The 27,505-nt window shown below is 45.0% G+C and overlaps 1 long non-coding RNA gene across 2 annotated transcripts in view; it reads right to left on the bottom strand.

Moving 5' to 3' along the window:
• Positions 1–27,505, bottom strand: part of LOC140725912 (uncharacterized) — a 147,493-nt gene that overhangs the window by 72,001 nt on the left and 47,987 nt on the right. Inside the window, exons 2-3 of one of the 2 annotated variants that reach the window (XR_012098509.1) lie at positions 18,530–18,668; positions 1,978–2,124 (exon numbers count right to left, since the gene is read on the bottom strand). This is a non-coding gene — a long non-coding RNA (uncharacterized lncRNA). The remainder of the gene's footprint in view (positions 1–1,977; positions 2,125–18,529; positions 18,669–27,505) is intronic. The other variant, XR_012098510.1, reaches the window with a different exon arrangement.

Below are 27,505 nucleotides of genomic sequence, written 5' to 3'. Positions count from 1 at the left end.
TGGGAAGAAAAGTTCTGTCTGATAAGAAAGAGGGAGATTCTCCCCAACACACCCTGTACCCATTGGGAATGTTTTAAATACACTGTTCTTACTTTATATATCAAATGTTTATATCATCAATCATCATTATTCTTTCTGGTTCTGTGTCTCTCCAGTGTTCATTACTGTTCCTTCTACAGGAAGAAAAAGGTTGAGAGCTGATTATATTTTTCAGTAGCAATGGTGGAACGAAGAACAATTTACTAATAAATGGGTACAGTAACAATGCTCCAGGTACATTGACAAGGTCCCCCATCGTAGATGTAAATTACCTAGAGGAAAGCATGGATGGGTGTGTTAGCCCCATGTTTGCAGATGATAGAAAGGTTGATGGCATCTTGGAGAGATTTGAAGACAGACTAAGTATACAGCAGAATATACATGTTTCAGACGCAAAAATGGGCAGAGAAATGGCAAATGTAGTTTAAGCTGGAACCATGTGAAGTGTTGCACTTTGGGAGGTCAAATGAAAAGGGATAGTATATGGCTAGTGGAAGGATTCTTAGAACAGCATGATTTTCACATGGATCCTGGAGGTAAAGACTATAGCCCCCTAAAAGTGGACACACAAGCTGAGGCATGGGGTTCAAGAGTCAGGAAGTTAAGTTGCAGATATATAAAAATCTGGTTAGGAATCATCTGGAGTACTGCATTCAGTTCTGGTCACTGCATTATAGGGAGGATATGTGTAGGTTTTGGAGATGGTGCCAAAGAGGTTTACCAGGATGCGATCTTGATTAAAGGGTATGTGCTATAAGGAGAGCTTGGACAATCTGGAGTTGTTTTCTCTGGAATGATGGAGTCATAGAGAGAGTAGACAACTTGTATCTTTTCCCAGGGTCAAATGTCTGGTACAAGAGAGGACATATTCAAGTTGAGAAGGGGTAAGATCAAAGGAGATGTGTAGCACAAATTTTCTTTACATAGAGTGTAGTGGATTGCTAGAATGGGCAGATGGAGGAGTGGTGTTGGACACAGATCCTATAAAAACATTTAAGAGATTCTTAAATAGGCACATAAATATGCAGAGGATGGAGAGCTATGGACTAGCTCAGGCAGTAGGGATTTAAGTATCAGATTGAAAATTCAAATTTATTTATAGATCAAAACATACAGTGAGATGCATTGTAACACACACAAAATGCTGGAGGAACTCAGCAGGTCAGGTAGCATCTATGGAAATTAATAAACAATTGACATTTTAGGCTCAGACCCTTCATCAGGACTGAAAAGGAAGCAGGAAGATGCCAGAATAAAAAGGTAATGAGAGAGGAAAGAGGCTAGCTGGAAGGTGAAAGGTGAAGTCAGGTAGGTGGGAAAGGTGTAGAAGATTGGAGAGGAGAGAGGACTGTAGGATAAAAGGAAGGAGGAAGGGATACAGAGGGAAATAATAGGCAGGAGAGAAGAGGTAAAAGGCCAGAGTGGGGAATAGAAGAAGAGGAGAGGGGGAGAAATCAACATTCATGACATCAGGTTGGAGACTATCCAGACAGGTGTTGCTCTTCCACCCTGAAGGTGGTCTCACCTCGGCCCAAGAGAAGGCCATGGACTGACAAGTCTGAATGGGAATGGGAATTGTAATTAAAACATTTGGCCACAGCAAAGTTCTGCTTGTGGCGGATGGAGCAGAAGTGCTCTACAAAGCAGTTCCCAATTTACAATGGGTCTCACCAGTGCAGGCGAGGCTGCATTGGGAGCACCGGACTCAGTAGACAATCACAGCAGATTTGCAGGTGAAGACCTCACTGGATGAAATGCATTGTTTGTGTTAATAGGACTTGAGGGTGTGCTGAAAGTAGCCCTGCAAGTGAAGCCACACATTCCGACACACGTATAGCATGCCCAAAACTCCCAGCAGAACACAGAAGAAAACAAGCAACAGAACAACAACAGCAAAACAAGTGCCGTTCCACCCTCACACATACGCAGGCCTCTTACCCCAAGTCTTCCTTGGCTTCCAGCCTCCGGCAGGCTCGGACTTGGGGTCGCAGACTTTGGACTTCAACTTTCCTAGTGGACTTGCAGAGATTCACAGACTCAGGGTTCCAGCCAAAGGACCTCAACATCCAGACTTCCAATTATGTTCTGTTTTATAATTCCAAAACATAAAGAAAAACATGGAGCTGGAGATAAACATGTGTACATCATTTCTACTTTAGTGATGTGCGTGCATACGCTGTGGTGTCATAATTATGTACGCCATACATGTACCTTTACATATAACCCAGAATGAATTATTTACACAAAGAATTCTTAATCAAACAATATATTTAGAATATTACTCAATTATTACTGAGATATTAAATATACAACACTCTTCCCTGCATAGCTATAAATTCCAACTCTATGTGTGTGTGTGTGTGTGTGTGTGTGTGTGTGACATACACACACACACACACACACACACTCACACACATTTTCAAGACACTACATATGTATCTCTATATGTGTGTATGTGCATATATTAAATATATTTATTCTCTCCGTAATTTCTACTTTGGCTGCTCTCACTTCCTTCAAACAAAAGGTGTAACCATGGGCACTCGCATAGGTCCCAACTACACCTACCTTTTTGTTAGCAAAGTGGAGCAGTCTATATTCCAAGCCTACATTGGTGACCATCCTGCACTTTTCCTACACTACATCAATGACTGCTTTGGTGTTGCTTCCTGCACTCATGCAGAGCTCGTCAACTTCATCAACTTTGCCTCCAACTTCCACCCTGCTCTCAAACTTACCTGGTCCATTTCAGACTCTCCTTCTTCTTTCTCGATCTCTCTGTCTTTATCTCTGGAGACTACTGATGTCTATTATAAACCCACTGATGCTCACAGCAACGTAGACTATACATCTTCCCACCCAGTTACTTGTAAAAATGCTATCACCTTCTCTCTATTCCTCCAACTCCACCACAACTGCTCTCAAGACGAGACATTTCATTCCAGAATGAAGGAGATGTCTTGGTTCTTCAAAATAAGGGGCTACCCTTCCTCCATCATCAATACTACTCTCAACTACATCTCTTCCATTTCACACATGTTTGCCCTCACCCCATCCTCCTGCCACCCCACCAGAGATAGGGTTCCTCTTGTCCTCACCTCCTCCTGCCACCCCACCAGCCTCCATGACAAGCACATAATTTTCCAGAACTTCCACCATCTCCAAAGGGATATCACCACCAGGCACATCTTTCACTTCCCTCCATTTTCTGCTTTCCACAGGGATTGCTTCCTATGTGACTCCCTTGTCCAAGCGTCCCTCCCCACCAATCTCCCTTCTGGCACTTATCCTTGCAAGCAGAACAAATGCTACACTTGCCCCTACACCACCTCCCTCACTACCATTCAAGGCCCCAAAGAGTCCTTCCAGGTGAGGCAACACTTCACCTGTGAGTGTATTGGGGTTATCCACTGTATCTAGTGCTCCCAATGTGGCCTCCTATATATTGGTGAGACCCAATGTAGATCAGAAGACCACTTCACCGAGCACCTATGCTCCATCCGCCAGAAGAAATGGGATCTCCCAGTGGCCACCCATTTTAATTCCCCTTCACATTCACATTACGACATGTCAGTCCTTGGCCTCCTCTATTGTCGTGATGAGCCACAATCTGGTTGGAGGAGCAACTTCTTATCTTCCATCTGGATAGCCTCAAACCTGATGGCATGAGCATTGATTTCTCAAACTTCCGGTAATTGCTCCCACTCTTCTTCACCATTCCCCATTCCCACTTCCCTTTCTTTTATGGCTTTCTGTCCTCTCCTATCAGATTCCCCCTTCTCCAGCCCTGTATCTCTTTCACCAATCAACTTCCCAGCTCTTTACTTTGCCCCTTCTGCACTCCCAGTTTCACCTGTCACCTTGTGTTTATTGCACCACTCCACCCACTTCTTACTCTGACTCCTCATCTTTTTTTCTCCAGCCCTGATGAAGGGTCTCAGCCTGAAATGTTGACTGTATTCTTTTCTTCAGATGCTGCCTGGCCTGCTGAGTTCCTCTAGCATTTTGTGTGTGTCACTTGGATTTCCAAAATCCACAGATTTTCTCTTGTTTAAAATATATTGAAATAGGATTTCTTTGAGCTAATCCACAAAACATTGTGCATCATGTCAAATCAAAAGAAAAATTTAAAAACCTGTGAAATCTCCAAGGCCTTGCACAAAAAAGGTATTTATGGAAGAATGGCAAGAAAGAAGCCTTAGCTTTAAAAAAAAGCATATCTTTGCCTGTCATTTGGAAGATACTGTAAAGATGTGGAAGAAGGCCTTGTGGTCAAATGAGACTAAAGTGGAATTCCTTGGCCTCAACACTAAGTGGTACATGCAGTGTAAATCTAATATTGTGTGTCAGCCATCCCTACTGTAAAGTATGGTGGAGATAGCATCATGCTATGGGGGTGCCATTCTGCAGCAGAGACTGAAATCTGGTCTGTATTGATGGGAAGATGAACGCAGCCAAATACAGATAGATCCTGGATAACAACCTACTAGTCTCTGCTGGAAAGCTTAAACTGGGGAGGAAGAACATCTTTCAACAGGACAATGACCCAAAGCACACTGCCAGAGTAGCATGGAGTGGCTTCAAATGAAGAAGATTCCTGACCTTAACCCGATCAATCATCTCTGGCAAGACCTCATGGTTGTTGACCACCATCTCTCCCCAAATAACCTGGTACAGCTTGGGCAACTTTGAAAGAAGAAATGGACAAATTGTGCTCTATTAAGTTGTGCAAAGCTAATAGAGTCTTACCCAAAAAGACTACTGGCTGTAATACTTAGCTGTGAGAGGTAGTTCAACTGAGCAAAGAAGGATGAATACTTTTGAACTGTTGACATACCGGTTTTTGAATTTTTAGTTTTACATGTCTTACAATTTACCCTGTTTTTTGGCCTCTACTGTGAAAAAAGGAGCATGTGATTAACAAATAAAAATTCTCAGTTAAATTGATCAAAATCCAATTTATCGCCAGATGGTCCTGGTTCCCCAACCATTGGCACAGGCATTGTTAACTTGGGCGATGTCCAAGCCGGCATGACTTCTTGTTCTTGTCACTCTCATCCGGAGGTTTTGGTGTGCAAATGTAGCATAAGCGCAAGGGGTCCAGCCCAAGACCCCTACCGGAGTGCCAACAACTGGGACCCTGTTGTTGCATGAATTAAGTCACTGAAGAAAGGTACTGGTGGATATGAAACAACCTCTTCATTTTATAATACAAGATACAGTAGGCATCATATTGAGACACTTTTGGTGAAAACTGGCTGACCCACGCTACTCCAATATTTTATGTGCTAAACATCAAAGGACAATTCCATATTTATAATGCATCCACAATGCTTTTTTACAAAATGACACACACTTCACACCTCCTGATTTGCACCCACGCCACACACATCCAAATAAATTTTAATCAGCATTGCAAACAAGAGAAAATCTGCAAATGCTGGAAATCCAAGCAACACTACAAAATACTGGAGCAACTCAACAGGCCAGGCAACATCTATGGAAAAAAAAGAGTACAGTCGATGCTTCAGGCCAAAATGAAGGGTCTCAGCCTGAAACATCAACTGTTTACTGTTTTCCATCAATGCTACCTGGCCTGTTCAGTTCCTCCAGCATTTTGTGTGTGTTACTTAACCAGTATTGTCTGGTCTGTGAATCAAGGGTTTTAGGAACCTATTGTTCAGAGCTGCATTTTAAATTAAATCTACAATCCATATTCAGATTTCAAGATTAGTGGCTTAAGTCTTTAGAAATGCAGCTTTCTTCGTATGCCTGTTGGCTCTTGCCCTGCAGGCTGATTGCAGCTTAATCACATTCCTCGACTTCATCCCTTCATTCTCTGGTATCTAGAACTCTCTCTTTCCAGCATCAGGCTCACAGGCCCTCTCATTGATGTACAGGAAAGGGTTGGACTGGTCTCCATTTGAATTACTGCAAAGGCATTTCCCTGGTGGCACACCTTCTGAACTGTTCAGCCGATTGCTGACCCAACTGCTGAAAGGGCCCAGCTTGTTTATATTCACTCCCCATTCAGACTGGAGGTGACTGCGTTCAGATCCCATGTGCAATCTTCCTCAGTCTGCCTTGTTCTCAAAGTTGTGGAACCTGCTGTCTCCACTTTAACTTAAATCCCTCCCCATCTATTAACAGATTAACATTGATTTATATGCCAACTCTGTCCTTGAGCACATCAACAAGTGTGTGGATAGAGTGACATCACAAACACAAATAAAAGTTTTCCCCAATCAGAAACCATGGATGAACAGAGAGGTTCGCCTCGTGCTCAAAGCCAGAGATTCAGCCTTCAGGTCTTCAGGTCAGCCTGAGGCATACAGCTCAGCTAGGGCCAACCTGAGGAGAGGAATCTCTCAGGCTAAACACACATACATACAGAGGATCGAGGAGCATTTTAACTCCTCGGACCCCCGGCACATATGGCATGGCATACAGATTATTACAGACTTCAAACACCTAGTACTGTGCCCACTTCCAGCTCTGCTTCCCCCGCCCCCCTGATGAGCTCAATTACTTCTACGCTCGCGTTGACCGAGAGAACAAGGAGGTCACCCTCAAAGCGGATCTCCCACCTGGTGAACTGCCTCTCTCACTTTCTACCTCCGATGTTTGTGCCACCCTGAGCAGGGTGAATGTACGGAAGGCAGCTGGTCCGGATGGAATACTTGGCCGTGTGCTCAGAGTCTGTGCAGGGCAGTTGGCCGCGGTCTTCACGGACATTTTCAATCTGTCCCTGGCCCAGGCAGTTGTCCCCACAAGCTTCAAGATCTCCACCATAGTGCCAGTACCGAAGAATTCCACTATCACAGGCCTGAATGACTTCCACCCAGTTGCATTCGCCCCCATCATTGCAAAGTGCTTTGAGAGACTGGTTCTATCACATCTGAAATCCTGTCTGCCCACTACCCTGGACCCCCATCAATTTGCCTATTACACCAACAGGTCAACAGAGGATGCCATCTCCACAGCATTTCACTCTGCCCTGACTCTTATGTCAGAATGCTGTTAATTGACTTTAGTTCAGCATTCAATACTGTGACCCCGTCCAAGCTGATTGCCAAACTTCGCCAATTTGATATCAGCTCATCCCTCTGCAATTAGACCTTGGACTTTCTGACTAACAGACCCCAATCTGTTAAAGTAAACAATCTCTCCTCCTCCACTCTCACCCTGAACACCGGCGTGCCTCAAGGCTGTGTGCTGAGCCCGCTTCTGTACTCCCTTTTCACCTATGACTGCGTTCCTGTACATGGTTCTAATTCCATAATGAAGTTTGCAGACCACAGTGGTGGTCTGATCAGAGGGGATGACGAGATGGCCTACAGAGATGAGGTCCAGCACCTGGCCGCGTGGGGTGCCGACAACAACCTGGCCCTTAACACCCAGAAGACCAAGGAGATCATTGTGGACTTCAGGCATGCTAGGACCCACACTCACGTCCCCATCTACATTAACGGAGCTGTAGTGGAGCGTGTATCAAACTTCAAATTCCTTGGTGTCCACATTTCCAAGGATCTCACCTGGTCCCTGAACTCCTCTATCCTGATGAAAAAGGCACAACAGCACCTTTATTTCCTGAGGAGCATCAAGAAAGCTCACCTCTGTCCCAGGATACTGACGGACTTTTACCGCTGTACCATTGAGAGCATACTCACTCACTGCATCTCAGTGTGGTATGGCAATTGTCCCATATCAGACCGCAAATCACTCCAGCGGGTGGTGAAAACTGCCCAGTGGATTATCGGCACCCAATTGCCCACCATTGAGAACATCTACCATAAACGCTGCCTGGGCAGGGCCAAAAGCAATATCAAGGATGCATCTCACCCTAACCATGGACTTTTTACTCTCCTCCCATCCGGTAGGCACTACAGGAGCCTCCGCTCCCGCACCAGCAGGCACAGGAAGAGCTTCTTCCCTGAGGCTGTGACCCTGCTGAACCTCACATCACAGTGCTAAGCAGTATTGCACCCATGCTGTACTGCCTCAGTACTTCCATATTTGTGTGCCGTAGCACTTACTTTTTATTCACAATTATTTTGTAAATAACACTATTCTTTGCACTTCTGGTTAGATGCTAACTGCATTTCATTGGCTTTGTATCTGTACTCGGCACAATGATGATAAAGTTGAATCTAATCTAATTTAATATCTATTTTCCCCAATATCGTTTCTAATCTATGCTATTCAACTAATCATCTACCTTCAGCAACCAGCCTTCATTACAGAGTACTATTACCTTTACTTTTTAGCACGCTATTCACGGGTTTATGTCACACTCTGGGTGTCTTCTGCCTTCACGTTTGCTGTGGGTCTGTTTCCATCAGCTGAGGTCAGATCTAGTGTGACTGGCTGGTGTTCATCCCCGAGGTTCTCTGTAATGACATGGTTACTGGATACACTTGATCCCCAGCTCTGTCTGGGAGGGCAACAAGAAGGTTGCAGTCATTCAAATGGAGACCACCCCAACCCCTTCTTGTGCATCGATGAGAGGGCCTGTGAGCCTCATGCCATATGGTTTAACCTGAGTCCACTGTTTTCACTGGCTGCCTCACAGAGACACAAGTGTCTCGTGTTAAAAATGCCATCTGTGAGCAAACTCTGCCCTTTCAGGTAGCACCCTCACCATAACTTGGTCACCTGACTGTGAGAGGACTATCTCCTTTTGCTCCGGCTCTGTCTGATCAGCTGTGCTGATGTTGTTCTGCTCGGGTGTTCAACACTTTAAGTTGGTTACAGAGGTCTTTCACATACTGTGTCATTCTATCCCTGCAAGCCCAAGGCTCACTGCAACCTGTAATCACCCTATAAGGGAGTCACAATGCTTGCTCCATGAATAATTCGTAGGAGCTGAGACCCAGCATGTGGTTTGGGGTTGCACGCAATCTCATCAGGATTCCTGGTAATACATCAACCCATGTCTTTCCCGTCTTGATTGTTCAATTCATCCTTTCTGTCATTCCTGAACTCTGAGGGTGGTAGGGTACATGGAGTTGTTGTCAAATCCCTAACAGTTGGTATATTTCCTTTATCAGCTTCCCTGTGAAATGTGCTTCCTTATCCGGGTCCACCTAGACTGGGCTCCCCTCCTTGGGAGGGTTTCCTAAACTAGAATCCATACAGCAGTGCTGTCCCTTGTGGGTAAGTCCATCTAGATGTTTTCCCAGGATCCCCTTGGCCATGGCTGGTTTGCCAGCTGTAGCTTTCTGCCTTTACCAGGGTTATGCTGTGCACAAATGATACAATGGTGCCAGAATTTTTCAACATCCCTGCCCATTCCTGGCCACCACCAGTCCTGCCGGAGGGTTGTGATCATGCTCTGCCTTCCCTGATGCATCACCCCATAACATAACTTCAGTGTATCTGCCTAATACATGGTGGGGCCACCATGACTCCTTCCTCCCCGTGTGTCCAGCTCCCATCTGGTCCCTCATTTGCTTCCTTTCTCCACCATTTCTCCTTCTCTTCTGCCTCCACCTCTTCATATAGTTTTACTAAACTGGCTACAGTTGTTTCTTCTTGCACACTTGCAATTTCAATTGCCTCTTGTTCCTCTGCTGCCTTCTTCACATTGATATCAACCCACTCATTTGCTTTCAGCTCTTTACTCTCTCCTGCCACCTCTGCTGGCAGACTCACTGCTTCCAGCAGTTGTTGTATTAGGCATCCGTGCAGAATACCTGTTGCTGTCCAAGTTACAAATCCTCGTCATGCCCATGCCATCAGATAACCATGCATCATGCCAAAGGCACACCCGCTGTCTGTATATATATTTGCTCATCTGCCTTTACCGTAGCCTCGTTCAGGGCTGCCAGTTCCACCACCTGAGCCGAGAAATCCCCTGGCAGTGCTTCAGAAGCTAATTCTTCACCTGTTTCCTTCAGCATGGACCACCCAGTCCATAGCTTCCTGTCTATGTACCTCTGAGACCCATCTATGAAAATTCCCTCTGCTTCCCTTTCGAGAGGTATTTCCTTCACACCAATATCTTCTTCCTGCTCAATTTCCACTGTGGCTGAAGCTACATTGGCTATGTTGTGCACTCTGTTGGTTGTACGCATTTTCTGCCCCTGGCTTGCCTATATGATTTCTCCTTTTCCTGAATCTATAACCCCTGCTTCCCTTAAGATTGCTATTCCCACCTTCCCAACCACTGTTGCTGCCTCACTTCCCCTTTAAAAGAGCAATATTTTTCTTCATTGCTGGCATTCCTGGTAGTTGCCCACGTACCATACCACAGCCCCTGGGCCATACTGCCCCTCATATTCCTCAGGTGCTTCGCTTTTACCAATAGATGTATATCTTCAGGGAGCACCCGGTGAATTTCAGCCATTTCTCTGAGCTTGCGCCAGAATTCCAAATTCCCACATGTGACTTTAAGTGAGGGTGTCTCTGACAAAATGCTCTGTTTCTCCCTGGGGGTGAAAGGCTTATGAATGGTTATAATCAGAGTCGAGGGCTGGCTTGGATCATCAGGGCTCTTGATCTGATGAGAATAGGTGCCATTTTGACAGATATATCTGGGTAAAACCTCTCCCTGAAATACTCTACTCTAATTCCCACACTATGCAAAATATAAATGATAGGTAGCAGCTAAACAGCGCATACTTAAAAGCACCAAGTATGTCCTCCACAATCTGCCACTTCTGGGCACTGAACTCATGATGCCTACTGTATTCCTTTGCATCACACTCGCAAAACGTGTGTTCTGAAATGCAGCCCCCGAATGAGTATACACTGGCATCCCTCACCTTCAGTAACTACCTTTCACAACTGGTGACTCTATCGTACTAAATTAACGCACAAAGCTTCATCTCTCATAAACACGCACGCAAACGCACACACCACTTTTACATCTACCAGTTTAGCTCTCTGTGTTTGTGACACCTCGTGTTCCCGTGTACCACCAACCCAAACAGATCCAAGTGTAAGTGTTAATTTTAAAAATACGCATCCACATAGACTGTTAAGATTGCTGTCCACACAATGGATCGCACAAAGGTATCCCATCGGAGGAAAGTACTGGTAGATAAGAAGCAGCCTCTTTATTTGATAAAACAAGAGACAGCAGGCATCATATTGAGATGCTTTTAGTGGAAAGGTCTGGCTGACCCAAGCTGTCCAATATTTTATAAACCAAACATCAAAGGACAATTCCATATTTACAATGCATCCACTATGCTTTCTTTGAAACTACACATAAACTTCACACCTCCTGATTCGCACCCACGCCACAGACAATGAAGTTTGATCTGCATTGTCTGGTCTATGATTCAAGACCTTTAGGAACCTATTGTTCAGAGCTGCATTTTAAATGAAATCTACAATCTATATTCCGATTTCAAGATTAGTGGCTGAAGTCATTTGCTAAATGTGCTAAACCCAAATATCACTCTAACAGACTGAAACCCCGGCCCCTGTGCTGCAGTGGGCATCAGGTGGTTCCCGGTGTCGGCCTCCACTCCTGGCAGCCTTGGGCTCAGAAAGAAGTACAGATGTGTGTGCATTGCTGAAATCTTGGAAAATGCCAAGCAAAGGTTAACAGCTCTAACTACCAGACTACAGAGATACAATAAAGATGCAGAGGCCAAACGAATAAATACACTCTTCTCCGATAACTGCCTGTTTAACATATCAGAAGCTTTCTGAGATACATTGCGTATGAAAACTGTTGTACTCAGAACATTGCTTTTGTCACTTTCACACTTCCTCTGAGCAGCATGATCCTTCTTTGGTCCAATTTGCTTTTCAACCAGAGGCACAGGGCTTTGCACCAACATCTGTTTGCCCTTTGTTGGGGAGCAGTTCATGGTGTACAGCATGAAGAGAATTGAGGCATCACTCTGTACCTTACCAAATTCACTTTCAAATGGCTTTAATTTATGAGATTTGGCATGTAAATAGTGGATGGATCTCCATTCAAGTTGTAATTGTTTCAGTCAATCATGTCCCCATAATGCTGGTCCTGCTGTATTTACCATATACAAGTACAACATGGTTTGTTGGTTGTTGTATTTCACCGTTACAGATACCAGTCCCTCAGGAGTTATCTTCTCTCCAATATAAGTTCTTAGTTGGTTATCAGCAGGCTCCAGATTTGTGTCTTTGAAATGCTTCTCAAACTCATTTTATGGAATGACTGAAACAGCCAAACCAGTGTCTAATTCCATTTTAATTAATTTGACATTTTCTTCTGGTGTAAGCCAGATTGCTTGTCTACTGTTAGCTTTCACATTCTAAATCTTAAAGGCACCCAGTCGAGCATCAATCTCATCATTATCAGATTTTACATAAGAAGTATGCAGATTAGTGCTCTTTTTGAAACTGTAACTTGACTTTTTAACTTTATCTCTTCCCTGTGCAGTCCATTTACGTTTGTCTGCCCGACAAACTCTTTGTACAGTATGTGGTGTCTTACTTTGTTGTATTTTCTGAAAGTTTCACCTTTAAGCCTGCACTTGTTTGGTGAATGTGAGCCACTGTCACAATGGTAACACTATTTGTTTGGCAAGGTCAGTTTCTGCTTATGGTTTGCAATTTTGTTCATGCTCCCTTTCATTCCTGACTGCAACTCAATTGCATCTCTGTTTGCAGTTTCCATTGAAAGCTGCTCTTTTAAATTTAAGTTGTGCTTCAATTAGGAGTAATTTTTTAATGCTTTCTTGTAAGATTACACAAACTAAATGACCGCTCAGTGCATCATTAAGCCCATTACCAAACTGACAATGCTCAGAAAGTCTCTGCACAGAAATGGACTCCCCATTGTTTTTATTCCACTTATGAAACCTGAAGTGTTCTGTAATCAACAATGGCTTCGGTTCTAAATATCCCTGCATTACTTTGACAATATCAGGAAGCTCATTTATGCTGGTTTGGTTGGTTTGCCACTGCAAGTGAATCTCAGTCAAACTTCAAAGCCAACTATGCCTTTAAACCTAATACACTCGGCAAACTATATGCCTTTAAACCAAAGCACTTGTTTCTCATTGGCTATTTTATTTGGTTCAAAATACTGTTCAATTAGCTCACAATACATGAGCAGTTACATGTTGAGCAATTGAACATCTCAATCTTTCCGTTGCAGCCATACATTTCTGATTGTTTTTAATGATTGTTATCACCCTGTACTCACACTTTATGAACCTGTGAATTCTTCCACTTTCTGCCAATATTTTAATACTCGCTCGTGTCTCTGCAAGTGCTGTGCTGTTTTTTAACTCATTGTTCCTCACTGCGTATCTTTTAGTTTGAACATCTCGCTGCACTTCAACAGGACAATAGCCGTGTTGGGTTTGTTTTTTTAAAAACTACTTCATCATCACTGTTATATGTTGTAACTTCAAAACATTCAACTAATTCAAAGGAAGACACGGGAGGCTGAAATGTGGGTCTAACTTTGTGTTTACTTTAAGTAAGGCACACACGTATCATGTGGCAGCATGACGATATATGCAGTTTATGTATTTGTACATAAAACCCATAATGAATGAGTTAAATGAACAAGAATGCTATATCAACCAATATATATACAAGATTACTCAAATATTACTGAAATTTTAAGTACACAACACACTGCATAATAAATTTTAAATTGTCCCAATCAAGCCTAAGATTCAATCAGTGTGGAGGATTTCTCACTCTGGTGTGATAATGCCTTTCCTGACAAGAGTGGTCACTCTGCTTGGCTGGTGCGACTTGTGGCTGTGAAACAATCTCAGGCTCTGGGGCTTGCCCTGTGCTGGTTGTAGGAGTTGACTCTGAGACTGGTGAAAGTGGTTCTGACAGCTCTGGCCACCTTTCTTCTCAAACAAATGACTCTGCTGTCCTCAACTGATCAATGTGTCCTCTCCCGATTTGCAAGAATGAGGGATGAAATTAGTGGCAAAGGAAAAGAATTTATAATGGAAACCAAAAATAATGGGTTTAGATCTCAAACTTTACTTGGAGGAAACATTTGGCACACGATAACAAACAATTTAACAAATCAGAAACAGTGGGGTCAACAGGTTGGTGGTGATTTTGATTTGGGTGGCGCCAGCCTACAAGTGGTAACTAATGGGATATTTTCTGAAAGCCCTGAGGGATTTGTGGGTCATAACAGCCAAGCCAGTAGGAGGAAGTGAAGCCACTGCAAGTGAGTCTCAGGCCAGTATTTAAATGTCTGAGTTTATGAGGGGAGATTGCATAAACTGGATTTATAATCTCCCTGAGTTGGAAGGAATGAGTGGTGATCTAACTGAGGAGCTTAATTGAGTAAAGGACCTACTTTACTGTGACAGATAAAGAGTAGTTTCTCCTGGATGGAATGTGGTACAAGGAGACATGGTCTTCAAATTAATTCTCCAACACTCAATGCAACATTACGAAGCAGCTTTTGTTTTGCACGTTAAGAGTGGCGGAAATTGGAATTCCTATTTCCAAAAATCTCTGGATGCCATGCCAATTTTCAAGATTTGGATCAACAGGATATTTTATTAGGCAGATGGATCACATCTAATGTATCAAGTATTGTTAAATAGAACTAGTTCCTTGAGTGATGCAGTTAAAATTGACCTCGCTGGCCATCTCTATCCATTCTTTTTCACTTAGGGATGCCTTTGCACTGGAATTTGACTTAACTAATATATTCCATGAGATACCTCAGAATAGATGATAAAGTATTTTTAAAGCTCTCCCTATTGTTGTGCATGAAATAATAAGGCATAATATGTAAATATGTAAGTGTGTTTAGATAATTGATATTTTACATTATAATTTCATACTTACCAACAGTTCTGCAAATTTACATTTGCAGAGTTAAATTTTGACCTCAGCATTATATAATGTATAATTAGCAGGTAAAAGCTACCAGCTGCAGTGGAAATGTCTCCAAGCAATCATTTTGGAGGGCATTGTGGTTATTACTGTCCCTCAGGTCATCCCTCACTTTAGCTAGTAATAAGCACTTTATGTGCAGTGTTGAATATCAATTCATGGGGCTTTCTTCCATTGACATTGCCAGAAAGTCACGTCATTGTTTTAAGATCTAAGTGCTGATGGGGCTATTCTATGTGTTGTGCTCCAACAGCATTTCTTAGTGCCGAACCTTACAAAACTCTTTATTCAAAATCAATGGAAACATTTTCTCAATTTGCAATGTGATTGGCAAAACGTCACTGACTGAGGGCACCTGCCAAAAATTCCAAAATGTATTGCACATAATTATCTAACCTAAGGGTTGGCTTATAGCTTTTACCATGTCCCTCATGACCAACATGGGGTAACTTGGTGTAGTAGCAGAAGATTCTCACTTTTATTACTATTTATAAGACTCATCAAACAAAAAAGTTATTGTGTATTGAAAATTGCATGCAGTTGCAATATTTTTATTAGGACTGCGTAAAAGTACTGAGCCAAAATTGTGTGATTGATAAAGTTTGTTTCCAAGAATTCATTATTTTCTTTGAAAAAAGATCTGGCCCCTGTCAAGATAGTGCCGAGCTGTGACATCCATTAATATTGTGGCTCAGACCTAGTTGTTCTTTATGGTCTTAGCAATGTTTTTGGGATAGTATGGTGAGTTAGGAGTCAGAGTTTAGGGACAGGGAGAGTTAGAGGACAGGGGTAATAAATAAAGAGTCAGGGGCAGGAGCCAGTCACCAAATCAAGATGATCCTGAGCTATTGATAATCTCCATTGATGTGTGGCTCAAATTTAGCTGTAGTTTAGGTTCACAGTGATGGTTTTTCGAACAGCACAAGGAGTTAGGGGTTAGAGACAGAATGAGGGAGTTAGAGGTCAGGGAAGTAGTTAGGGCAGGAGTCAGTATTCGGAATCGGCAGTCAAAGGTCAGCGATCCTGGAGGACAAGTCACCAGGTTCTGAGGAGACCAGCAATTCCCAGGTCAGCCCCATCCCCAGATCCCCAGTGTGGTAACTTCTACTTTACAAAAGGACCACTCGACAATTTTATGGCCAAATTAACATCTTTTTCTGGGAGGGCAACTGATATTTACAATACAGAGGCTTCCAGGTACCTCGTGCGGCCTGGGTGGAGGAACTATATACAATGCATACTGGGAGTAAAGACCCCGCCAACTCCGGAACCCGCCTCTTGTTACCAACAGCTTCCCAATTAGTATTAACTTACTTTTAATAATACTCACATCACAACACCCAGGTTCCGGATCAGAATGTTGTGCGGTCAGAAGTCATGAGAGCCGGTGATCGACCCAGCTGACCTGGTCAGAGGTCCATGCAAGTCCAGAAGTCAAGGCCTGATGGTCAAACACGTGATTGACTGGTTCCCCAGGTCAAGGTCTGAGGACAAAGTGACAATCAGAGAGTTCTAGGATTCATACCCATAGGCTGGCAAAGTCCAGAGGGAAAGCTGAAGGTCAAGGTCCAGAGCTCAGTGAGTCTGGGGTAGAAGCCCAAAGAAGGTCAAAATCGGTGAGTCCAAGGGTACAGGCCCAAAAGATGAAGATCCTGGGATGGCTAGTCCAGTGCTGTGAGCGCTGGCTAAAGACTGAAAGCTGGAGACCCAGTGTCTGAAAATCTGAGAGTCCAGGGCACAGCAGTAACCTGTCCTAGGGTTGTAGGTCTGCCTGTGTGCGTGAAGGGGTAGGTGGGTGGAAGGGTGGAAAAGAGGCTGCTTTTGCAATTGTTGTTACTGCTTGTGTTGTTCTGCTGAACATTGTAGGTATGTTATGTTGGCATTGGAATGTGTGGTGACACTCGTGGGCTGCACCTGGCACATCCTTGTATGTGTTGGTTGTTAATGCAAAACAACACATTTCACTGTGTGTTTCAATATACGTATGATAAATAAATCTAAATCTGAATCTATTTGTCTTTAAGTCTAATATTAAAATAAAATACTAAAAATCTGCAGATGAAAAAGTGTGGCATAGAAAACCATCAATAAAAGCAACAGGACAGGGTAGTGTGCAACTCACAATCAATATCTACCTGAAAAAGGTGATTAGTTCAACTCCTACTTGAAATTAGTAAAGGTGCAAACACAGGTGATATAATAAACAAGCAATATAACTAGTCACATCTTAATTGTTAGTACGCTTCAGGAAATAGTATCAGAGATAACAAAGACCTACTAGCCAAAAGTAGATCACAGCGAGGAAGAATGAAGCGAAAGAACTGAGGGTCAGCAGCTTAAAATGTAAATTATTTTGTTAGAATATGGATGGTAAAGGGATTGAATGTGTTCTCAGTTTATTAACAAGAATGAGAGAAGTTTATGAGAAAGCTTGTAGCTACCTGCAGTTACACTGTGTCAAGCTGTTACTTTAGAATTTTACTATGGGTTATTATACACTTAGAAGAAGGTCCGTCACCCAGGCAGAAATTCAACACAGATCCACAGATCCCTGCTTCGAATGTGCTTAGATGAAAGAAAGATTTAAAGGCTTTGATCCTACTTTTATAATCCTCAGAAATCACATTTGCTTGAAAGGAATAAATGAAAGAATGAAATAACTGAAGAAGAATGAAAGCAAGTGTTAAAGGAAGTGTGGGGATGGGGATGGCAGTAGATGTCCGAGGGCTGGTGATACACAGATGAGGACAAAGGGGGAGGGGAGGGAGGGACTGAGAGATCTAAAGAGGTTAAAATAAATGCAGATGCTGACAATCTAAAATAAAACAGAAAATGTTGGCAGCATTCAACAAATTAAGCAACATTTGATGGTTCAAGCCGATGGTCTGTCATCAGAACTGGGAAAATTTGGAAAATATAATGCCGATGTTTCTGATCGGGACCCTGCAGCTCAGACATCAAATGTACTCAGTCAAGTACGAATCGTATAAGAAATATAATGGTCTGAAAAATAAAAACACATCAGCTTTGAATTGATCCTTGATATTGCATTTAAATGACTTCAGAATCAGAATAAGGTTTATTATCACCAGCATGTGACATGAAATTTTTTTAACTTAGTAGCAGCAGTTCAATGCATACATAATATAGAAGAGAAAAATAAAATATTAATAATAATAAATAAACAAGTAAATCAAATTCAGTATACTTTATACAGTATACATATAGATTAGATAGATTAAAATAGTACAAAAAACAGAAATACTGCATATTAAAAAAAAGTGAGGTCGTGTCCAAGGGTTCAATGACCATTTAGGAGTTGGAATGCAGAGGGGAAAAAGCTGTTCCTGAATCGCTGAGTGTTTGCCTTCAGGCTTCTGTACCTCCTACCTGATGGTAACAGTGAGAAAAGGGCATGCCCTGGGTGCTACAGGTCCTTAATAATGGATGCTGCCTTTCTGAGACACTGCTCCTTGAAGATATCCTGGGTGCTCTGTAAGCTAGTACCCATGATGGAGCTGACTAAATTTACAACCGTCTGCAACTTCTTTCAATCCTGTGCAGTAACCACCTCCCCCCCCATACCAGACAGTGATGCAGCCTGTCAGAATGCTCTCCAGAGTACATCTATAGAAGTTTTTGAGTGTATTTGTTGACATACCAAATCTCTTCAAACTCCTAATAAAGTTTAGCCGCTGTCTTGACTTCTTTATAATTGCATCGATATGTTGGGACCAGGTTAGATCCTCAGAGATCTTGACACCCAGGAACTTGAAACTTTCTCCACTCCTGCATTATACCTATGTCGAGAAAAGGCAAATATGAGTTTCTTCTGATTATCAGTTTTTTTAGGCCATTACTTTTAATTTATGTTGAATGTTATAACTGTCTGGAAAGGTATTAATCAAAGTCAAATTTTCAATCAAGTAAATAATATTTGTATTTGGAATTAAAAATGTAAGGCATCTCATGCAAGTTATAAGTAAACATCTACCTGCAAGTCTCAGTGCATACAGATTCAAATATAGAGGATACAAACTCCCAAAATAAAAATGCTTAAGAATGGTTACAGCCAGGGAATTGAAAGCAAACTCTGCACACAGTGAGATCTTTGACAGAACACTAATTTAACTTCCCCAGCACTTAAGCAGAGAAACCTGCTTCAAACCATCAAAGGATTCATAAACCCTTTCATTTCAATGGAGATAGTCCCACTGCAAGGCAACAGTCTTTAGCAATATATTTTTAATGTACTTTATTTTAATAGCTTATGAATGTCAAAACATTTTAAAAACTCGGTGGCATAACAAGTAGATGGAAAATCTTGAATGGTGGCAATAATTTGCCAAAACTCCCCCCCCCCCCAAAGAATCCAAAGAAGTTTGGATTCTTCAAACTTAGGGAATGTAGTCAGCTGCTAATAAACTCACCTTCATTTGAAAGTAGAATGAATTCAAGGAGACTTCTGTATTTACAAAGAGTGTATCTCAAGGGCCTTTTGTTCCCAATTCTTATCTCTCATCTGTTCCTATATATCTTCCTTTCAGTTTTGCTGCTGAATTTCTCATCTTCTCAAGACACCTGGGGAACACATGCACTACTTCCTGTTAATAGTAGCTGGCTTCAGATAGACTCGTTTTGATATTACTAATCAGGGACCTCGGTTTGTGGTCAGAGCTTGTTCATGCAAGAACCTGTCAATCAGATCTAGGATCTTCTTGATCAGCAAGTTTGGTTTTAAGGATCTGAACAAGGTAAGTAGGTGCAATGGAGAAAGTGTCCACCAAATGCAGTCAATAGGGATGGGTGGGGCATTCAGTAAACTGTCCCAATATTTTTATAATTTATTTGTGAAAAATCCCTTGTATCTGACTTCATGGCTGAAGTATCTTGACTGCTGGATGATCTACCAGCAGCCTTTTGCTCCTGTGACATTTCGAGCTACTTTTTCAGCATGCCTTCACTGGTAATGCTGCACCAGTTGCAACAGGTTTCCATAAATCTTTAAACTAGGGATATGGATCCACCTTTTCACTAAATTAGATTTCTCCTACAAAACATCCGTCTCCCATCACCTCAGCAAAAGTTGTAAAAGTCAAGAGAGATGTGCTTTTAGAGGTTGTGAGTTAGGTTGCACTGCCAGTAAAAGATGGTGCGAATGGTGTCTTTCGGCCTTGACACAATGGTTAGAGCTGGCTCTTAGCTCCAGAGACCTAGGTTCAAACCCGAACCTGGATGCTATCTGTGTGGTTTGCCTGTCTTCCCCTTGAATATGATGCAGCTTCCCTCACACCCCAGGTGTGAGAACATGCCAACTGGTAAGTTAATCAGCTACAGTACATGTGAGTTCGCAGGATAATCAGGGGAAGGGGATCAATTCTTGAGTATGTGCGAGAGAACAGGTTGTAGAAAATAAGTGGGGGATTGGAATTGATGGGATTTCCACTGAAAGCAAGCATAGACTCAATGGGCTGAATGACTCACTTCTTTATCAAGTGAAATACGATGGAAGGAAAATAGTTTTCAGGGTTACAGAAGGGAAATAACTGGTTGCTTTTAAGAAGCCAGCATGGATTTGGATGGGCTCAACAGTTTCTTGTGTACCCTCGGTATCATATGGATTCTTCAAACTTAGGGAATGTAGTCAGCTGCTAATAAACTCACCTTCATTTGAAAGTAGAATGAATTCAAGGAGACTTCTGTATTTACAAAGAGTGTATCTCAAGGGCCTTTTGTTCCCAATTCTTATCTCTCATCTGTTCCTATATATCTTCCTTTCAGTTTTGCTGCTGAATTTCTCATCTTCTCAAGACACCTGGGGAACACATGCACTACTTCCTGTTAATAGTAGCTGGCTTCAGATAGACTAGTTTTGATATTACTAATCAGGGACCTCAAAAGGTGCAGAAATAGGCTTGTTGTCAAACTGCTTGAAGTCCTTATTTCCCATTCTCTCCTCATAAGTTACTTCTCACTCATAATGGAATTGCAATGCTCTAAATCTGTACTTTTTTGTTTTAAAAGCATTGGAACTATTAAATAAACAGTAAAAATGTTAGAACCATGCATCTTCTATCTGAAATATGGTACTGTGGCGACCCACTTCCTAGCACACTCGAACCGGCTCACAAATAGCCAGCGCGCCGGCATAAAGGCCAGTCCCAAAAGGGCGCCAAGTCTGCTTCACCAGCAAGGGGAAAAGCCCGCGCGCGGGACAGGACTGTGAATACGTGCCCCCTACAGCATCCACGCCCGGGGAGGGCGGGATCAGGGAGGCTTTAAAGCGAGGCCGCGAAGTTCAAATAAAATTCTTCTTTAACTGCAGTTTACCGACTCCGTGTCATTATTTTAGCGCTGCGTGTAGCACACCACTACAATTGGTGACCCTGACGGTCCAAACGATATTTGGGCCGAAGATGAACAATGCCGCACCTGTTCATGCAGTTTCGTTGAAACTGCCAAGCTTCTGGACGCTGCGACCTCACCTATGGTTCCAGCAAGCAGAAGCCCAATTCCACGTTCGGCAGATAACCTCGGAGGACACACGTTACTATGACGTGGTGAGCTCCCTCAACCAGGAGACAGCCGCCCAGGTTGAGGAGTTCATACAGTCACCCCCGGAGGACGGCAAATACACAGAATTCAAAGCCCTGCTCATAAGGACTTTCGGACTCTCACGGTGCGAGCGAGCTGCCCGCTTACTGCACCTGGATGGTTTGGGGGACAGGCCACCGTCGGCTTTGATGAACGAGATGCTGTCCCTGGCCGGCAGACACAAGCCCTGCCTCATGTTTGAGCAGGCATTCCTGGAGCAGCTGCCCGAGGACATACGCCTGCTGCTGTCCGACGCGGATTTCAGCGACCCCCGGAAGGTGGCAGCTCGGGCGGACTTGCTGTGGAAAGCCAAGAAGGTGAGTGGGGCGTCCATCGCACAGATCACCAGGCCACGCTCCCAGCAGCAAACCAGACCTAGCCCGGCCACAGAGCCCGCTAACCCCAGAGGCAGGGGTGGGGAGCCCAACGAACAATGGTGCTTCTACCACCAGCCGTGGGGCACAGAAGCCCGCCGCTGTAGCCCGCCCTGCAAGTTCCCGGGAAACGCCAGGGCCAACCGCTGCTGATGGCTACGGCGGCTGCCCATCGGGATAGCCTCCTGTATGTCTGGGACAAGCGGTCAGGACGCCGCTTTTTGGTCGACACCGGTGCGGAGATCAGCGTCTTACCTCCGACGAGTTACAACACCTGCAACAGGGCACCAGGTCCCCCCCTGAGGGCCATGAACGGCAGCACAGTAAGGACCTACGGCACCCATACGGTGCAGCTACAGTTCGGCTCCAGCCGGTTCATGTGGGACTTCACACTGGCCACCGTAGCCCAACCACTTCTGGGTGCGGATTTTTTGCGGGCTCACAGCCTTCTGGTCGACCTGCCCAGGAAGAGACTGGTCCACGCCGAGACCTTTCAAACGTTCTCCCTGGGCGAAGCCCAGTTGCCAGCCCCTCACCTCGGCTCCATCACACTGTTCGACAACGACTTCACCAGAGTCCTGGCGGATTTCCCATCGGTTCTGGCACCGCAGTTCGCGGCAGCCATGCCCCGACACGGCGTACAGCACCACATCCTGACCCAAGGACCACCCCTCCATGCCCATGCTCGAAGGCTTCCCCTGGACAAGCTCCAACTGGTGAAGGAGGAGTTCAAGAGGATGGAGGAATTGGGGATCAGACGGAGGTCCGACAGCCCATGAGCCTCCCCCCTGCACATGGTGCCCAAAGCAACAGGGGGCTGGAGACCATGCGGCGACCACCGCAGGCTGAACGAGGCTACAACACCGGACCGCTACCCTGTGCCGCACATTCAGGATTTTGCAGCAAACCTGCACGGCGCATGGATCTTCTCCAAGGTAGACCTCGTCCGAGGATACCATCAAATCCCGATGCATCCGGACGACGTCCCCAAAATGGCACTCATCACCCCGTTCGGCCTTTTCGAGTTCCTCCGCATGCCGTTCGGCCTGAAGAATGCCGCACAGACGTTCCAGCAGTTAATGGATGCGGTGGGACGCGACCTGGACTTCGCTTTCATCTATTTGGATGATATCCTCATAGCAAGCAGCAGTCGTTAGGAGCATCTGTCCCACCTCTGTCAACTCTACACCCGACTGAGTGAATACGGTCTAACAATCAACCCGGCCAAATGCCAGTTCGGGCTCGACACCATCGACTTCCTGGGCCACAGGATTACTAAAGACGGGGCAACCCCTCTGCCCGCTAAGGTAGATGCGGTCCGCCATTTTCCCCGACCCACCACGATCAAAGGCCTTCAGGAATTCGTGGGTATGGTAAATTTCTACCACCGCTTCCTCCCTTCAGCTGCCCGAATCATGCGCCCCCTGTTCGCCCTGATGTCGGGTCCGGGCAAGGACGTTACCTGGGACGAGGAGTCCGCCGCTGCTTTCATTAAAATGAAAGAAGCCTTGGCAAACGCCGCGATGCTAGTGCACCCCAGAATGGACGTCCCTACCGCCCTCACAGTGGACACATCTAACACGGCAGTCGGTGGGGTACTGGAGCAACTCACCGCGGGTCGCTGGCAACCCCTGGCGTTTTTCAGCAAACACCTGCGACCGCCCGAGCTCAAATACAGTGCTTTCGACCGGGAGCTGTTGGCGCTATACCTGGCAATCCGGCATTTCAGGTACTTCTTAGAAGGTAGGCCCTTCACCACGTTCACGGACCACAAACCGCTTACCTTTGCATTCACGAAGGTGTCTGACCCCTGGTCGTCCCGCCAGCAGCGCCATCTGTCCTACATCTCTGAATACACGACGGACGTCCGGCACGTCTTGGGTAAGGACAATGTCGTGGCGGACACGCTCTCTCACCCTAACATTCATGCCCTTTCCCAAGGGGTAGACTTTGAGGCGCTGGCAGAGGCGCAGCAGGCAGACAAGGAGATCCCGAGTTACAGAACCGCAGTTTCCAGTTTGCAGCTCCAGGACCTCCCCGTAGGCCCAGGTGAGAGGACCCTACTCTGTGACGTCACCACCGGCCAACCCCGTCCCGTTGTCCCAGCAAACTGGCGGCGCTGTGTTTTCGACTCCATTCACAACTTAGCGCACCCCTCCATCAGGACAACCGTCCGGATGGTAGCCAACAGGTTCGTTTGGCACGGACTCCGCAAACAGGTCAGTGAATGGGCCAAAACGTGCATGCACTGCCAAACAGCCAAGGTGCAGCGGCACACCAAAGCTCTGCCGCAGCAGTTCCACCCCACCCACCGGCGTTTCGACCACATTCATGTGGATATCGTGGGCCCCCTGCCAGTGTCGCGAGGAGCGTGGCACCTCCTCACTGTCGTGGACCGGTTCACCAGATCGCCATAGGCGATCCCGCTCACCGACACCACCTTCGAATCTTGCGCCCGGGCACTGATCACCACCTGGGTGTCCCGCTTTGGTGTACCAGCCCACATTACCTCCGACAGAGGCGCCCAGTTCACCTCCAGCCTGTGGTCAGCTATGGCCAGCCTTTTAGGGACACAGCTGCACCACACAACTGCCTACCACCCACAGTCGAACGGCCTGGTGGAGCGTTTCCACCGTCACCTAAAGTCGGCTCTCATGGCCCGCCTGAGAGGAGCTAACTGGGTGGACGAGCTTCCCTGGGTCCTACTCGGCATCCGCACGGCACCCAAAGACGATCTGCACACCTCGTCGGCCGAGTTGGTGTACGGCGCACCCCTGGTCGTCCTCGGGGAGTTCATACCAGCCCCAAGTGAGCACGAGGAAGAACCCACAACAGTCCTGGGCAGACTACGCGAGAGGCTCGGCAACCTGGCCCCCATACCCACTTCGCAGCATGGGCAGAACCTGACCTGCGTACCCAAAGACCTGCAGAACTGTAAGTTTGTGTTTGTACAAAGGGGCGGGCATCGGCCACCGCTGCAATGGCCCTACGAGGGACCGTTTACGGTGCTCAGGAACAACGGGTCCACGTTCGTGCTGGACGTTGGGGGGAGAGAGGAGGTTTTCATGGTGGACCGACTCAAACCGGCCCATGTGGACGTGGCGCAACCGGTCGAGTTTCCGGCACCGCGGCGCAGAGGCCGACCTCCCAAACAGGGTCCGGCCCAGACTGTGGACATTGGGGGGGTGAATCGCCGGTTCTGGGGGGGGGGGGGGGTTATGTGGCGAGCCACTTCTTAGCGCACTCGAACCGGCTCACTAGTAGCCAGCGCGCCGGCATAAAGGCCAGTCCCAAAAGGACGCCAAGTCTGCTTCACCAACAAAGGGAAAAGCTTGCGCGGGACTGTGAATACGTGCATTCTACAGCATCCGCGCCCGGGGAGGGCGGAATCAGGGAGGCTTTAAAGCAAGGCCGCGAAGTTCGAATAAAATTCTTCTTTAACTGCAGTTTACCGACTCCGTGTCGTTATTTTAGCGCTGCGTGTAGCACACCACTACAGTACTATGTATTTTCTGATGGGAAATGTTAAAATAAAGGCAGTTTACTTCTCAGGACTACAATAAAACAAAATCTGCCACACAAAATGAAATATTAGGTCAAATTATCAGAAGTTTGCACAAAGAGATGGATTTTTTGCAGTCTCAGGGTAACAATTGAAAGGTAGGCAATTTTCCAAATGAGATTCTACTATTTAGACCAAAATAGGTAAAGGCACAGAAAGTGAAAGAGTGATTAAAATTGTGAAAATGAGAAGGCATCCTTGCTTCTTGAGACACTGTATATCTGATTTCAGTAATTACAGACAGATAAATGAATGAATTACAGCATTAAAAGGAGGAGCGAGCTAGTTCCTGACACAATTGGTTTTCCAATTTTCCAACTTTATCCATGTTGCATTTGCTCCTACGCAGAATAATAAGCACAACACCACTTCCTTCAGCCCAACCGTTTTAAAACCTCAAGTGCATCCTTCATTTCCTTGTCCAAACTTAGTTCTTAGGCTGATTTGAATATTTTTTAACAATAGTATTCACCAAAATAATGTTCCTTGGGAAAAATAAATAATTATATTTAGACTGGAATATTAGCCTGTATGAGTATGTAGGGAAAATTAAAAAAGGATTAAGTAGGCTTAAGTGGATAGTTGATAATTGGCATGGACTTGCGGGGGTGGCGAAAGACCTGCTTCCAGGCAATATCTCTCCATGACTTTATGAAAGTAATAGGAGTCACACGTACAGCTAGCAGCCAATCACCTGTGTGAGAACTTTACCCTTCCCGTGGCTCTGCTGTGAAGACAGTGAAGAGCACAAAGTTCCTTGGTGTGCACATAATAGATTATCTAACCTGGACCCACAACACCTCCTCACTAGTTAAAATGGCACAGCAGCATCTACACTTCTGAGCAGACTGAGGTGTGTAACTCTAACAACTTTCTACTGGAGCACCTTTGAAAGTGTCCTCTCGGACCGCATCATTGTGTGTTACGGAAGCTGCAAAGCATTAGATCATATGACCCTACAGAGGATAGTAAAAAACTGCTGAGAGGACCATTGGGGTCTCCCTACTCCCTATTTCTGACATTTATTGGGAGCATTGCAGACAAAGGGCCTGAAGCATTGCTGAGGATCCTACAACCCAATCCAACATCTTTTTGACCCACTACTGTCAGGAAGGAGGCATAGAAGCAACAAGGCTAGGACTTCTGTGACATTTATTGGGAGTGCTGCAAAGGGCCTGAAGCATTGCTAAAGATCTTACAACCTGTCCCAACTTCTCTTTGACCTACTACCATCAGGAAGAAGGTACAGAGGAAGCATTACTAGCACCACCAGACTGGGTAACAGCTTCTTCCCTCAGACTGTGAGACTAATGATTATCCTGCCACCACCAAGATCTCATCACCACCACAGCAAGCTGTTTGCAGATTACAGTACTGTTTGCTGATTAGCTGTGCTGCACATTACATGCATTTTGAATTATATTTTATTAGCTTATTTATGATAATATTTTCATTTACGTGCAATAAGTGATATATGTTTTGTGGGTGCTCCACGATCCAGAGTATCGTTGCTTTGTTTATTTGTATATAAGAACATTGCATAAGAACATAATAAATAGGAGCAGCAGTAGGCCATCTGGCCTGTCGAACCTGATCCACCATTCAATAAGATCATGGCTGATCTGGCCATGCACTCTTCTCCACCAACCTGCCTTTTCCCCATAACATACACAAAAGTCTATCCAACCTTGTCTTAAGTATACCTACTTAAGTAGCCTCTACTGCTTCATTGGATAGAGAGTACCACAGATTCACCATTCTTTGGGAAAAGCAGACCTTCCTCATCTCTGTCCTAAATTTACTCCCCCGAATCTTGAGACTATGTCCCCTAGTTCTGGTCTCACCTGCCAGTGGAAACAACTTTTGTGCCTCTATCTTATGTATCACTTTCATAATTTTATATGTTTCTATAAGATCTCCTCTCATTCTTCTGAATTCCAGCAAGTACAGTGTTAGGTGACTCAATCTCTCCTCATAGTCTAACCCCTCATCTCCAGAATCAACCTGGTGAACCTCCTCTGCACCACCTCCAAAGCAAGCGTATCCTTCCTCAAGTAAGGAGACCAGAACTGCACACAGTATTCCAGATGTGGCCTCACCAGTACCC

Source organism: Hemitrygon akajei, chromosome 4 (assembly GCF_048418815.1).
Source record: "Hemitrygon akajei chromosome 4, sHemAka1.3, whole genome shotgun sequence".
Taxonomy (NCBI): domain Eukaryota; kingdom Metazoa; phylum Chordata; class Chondrichthyes; order Myliobatiformes; family Dasyatidae; genus Hemitrygon; species Hemitrygon akajei.
The sequence above is the reverse complement of the archived record's forward strand: the minus strand, read 5'-3'. Positions and strand labels throughout refer to the sequence as shown.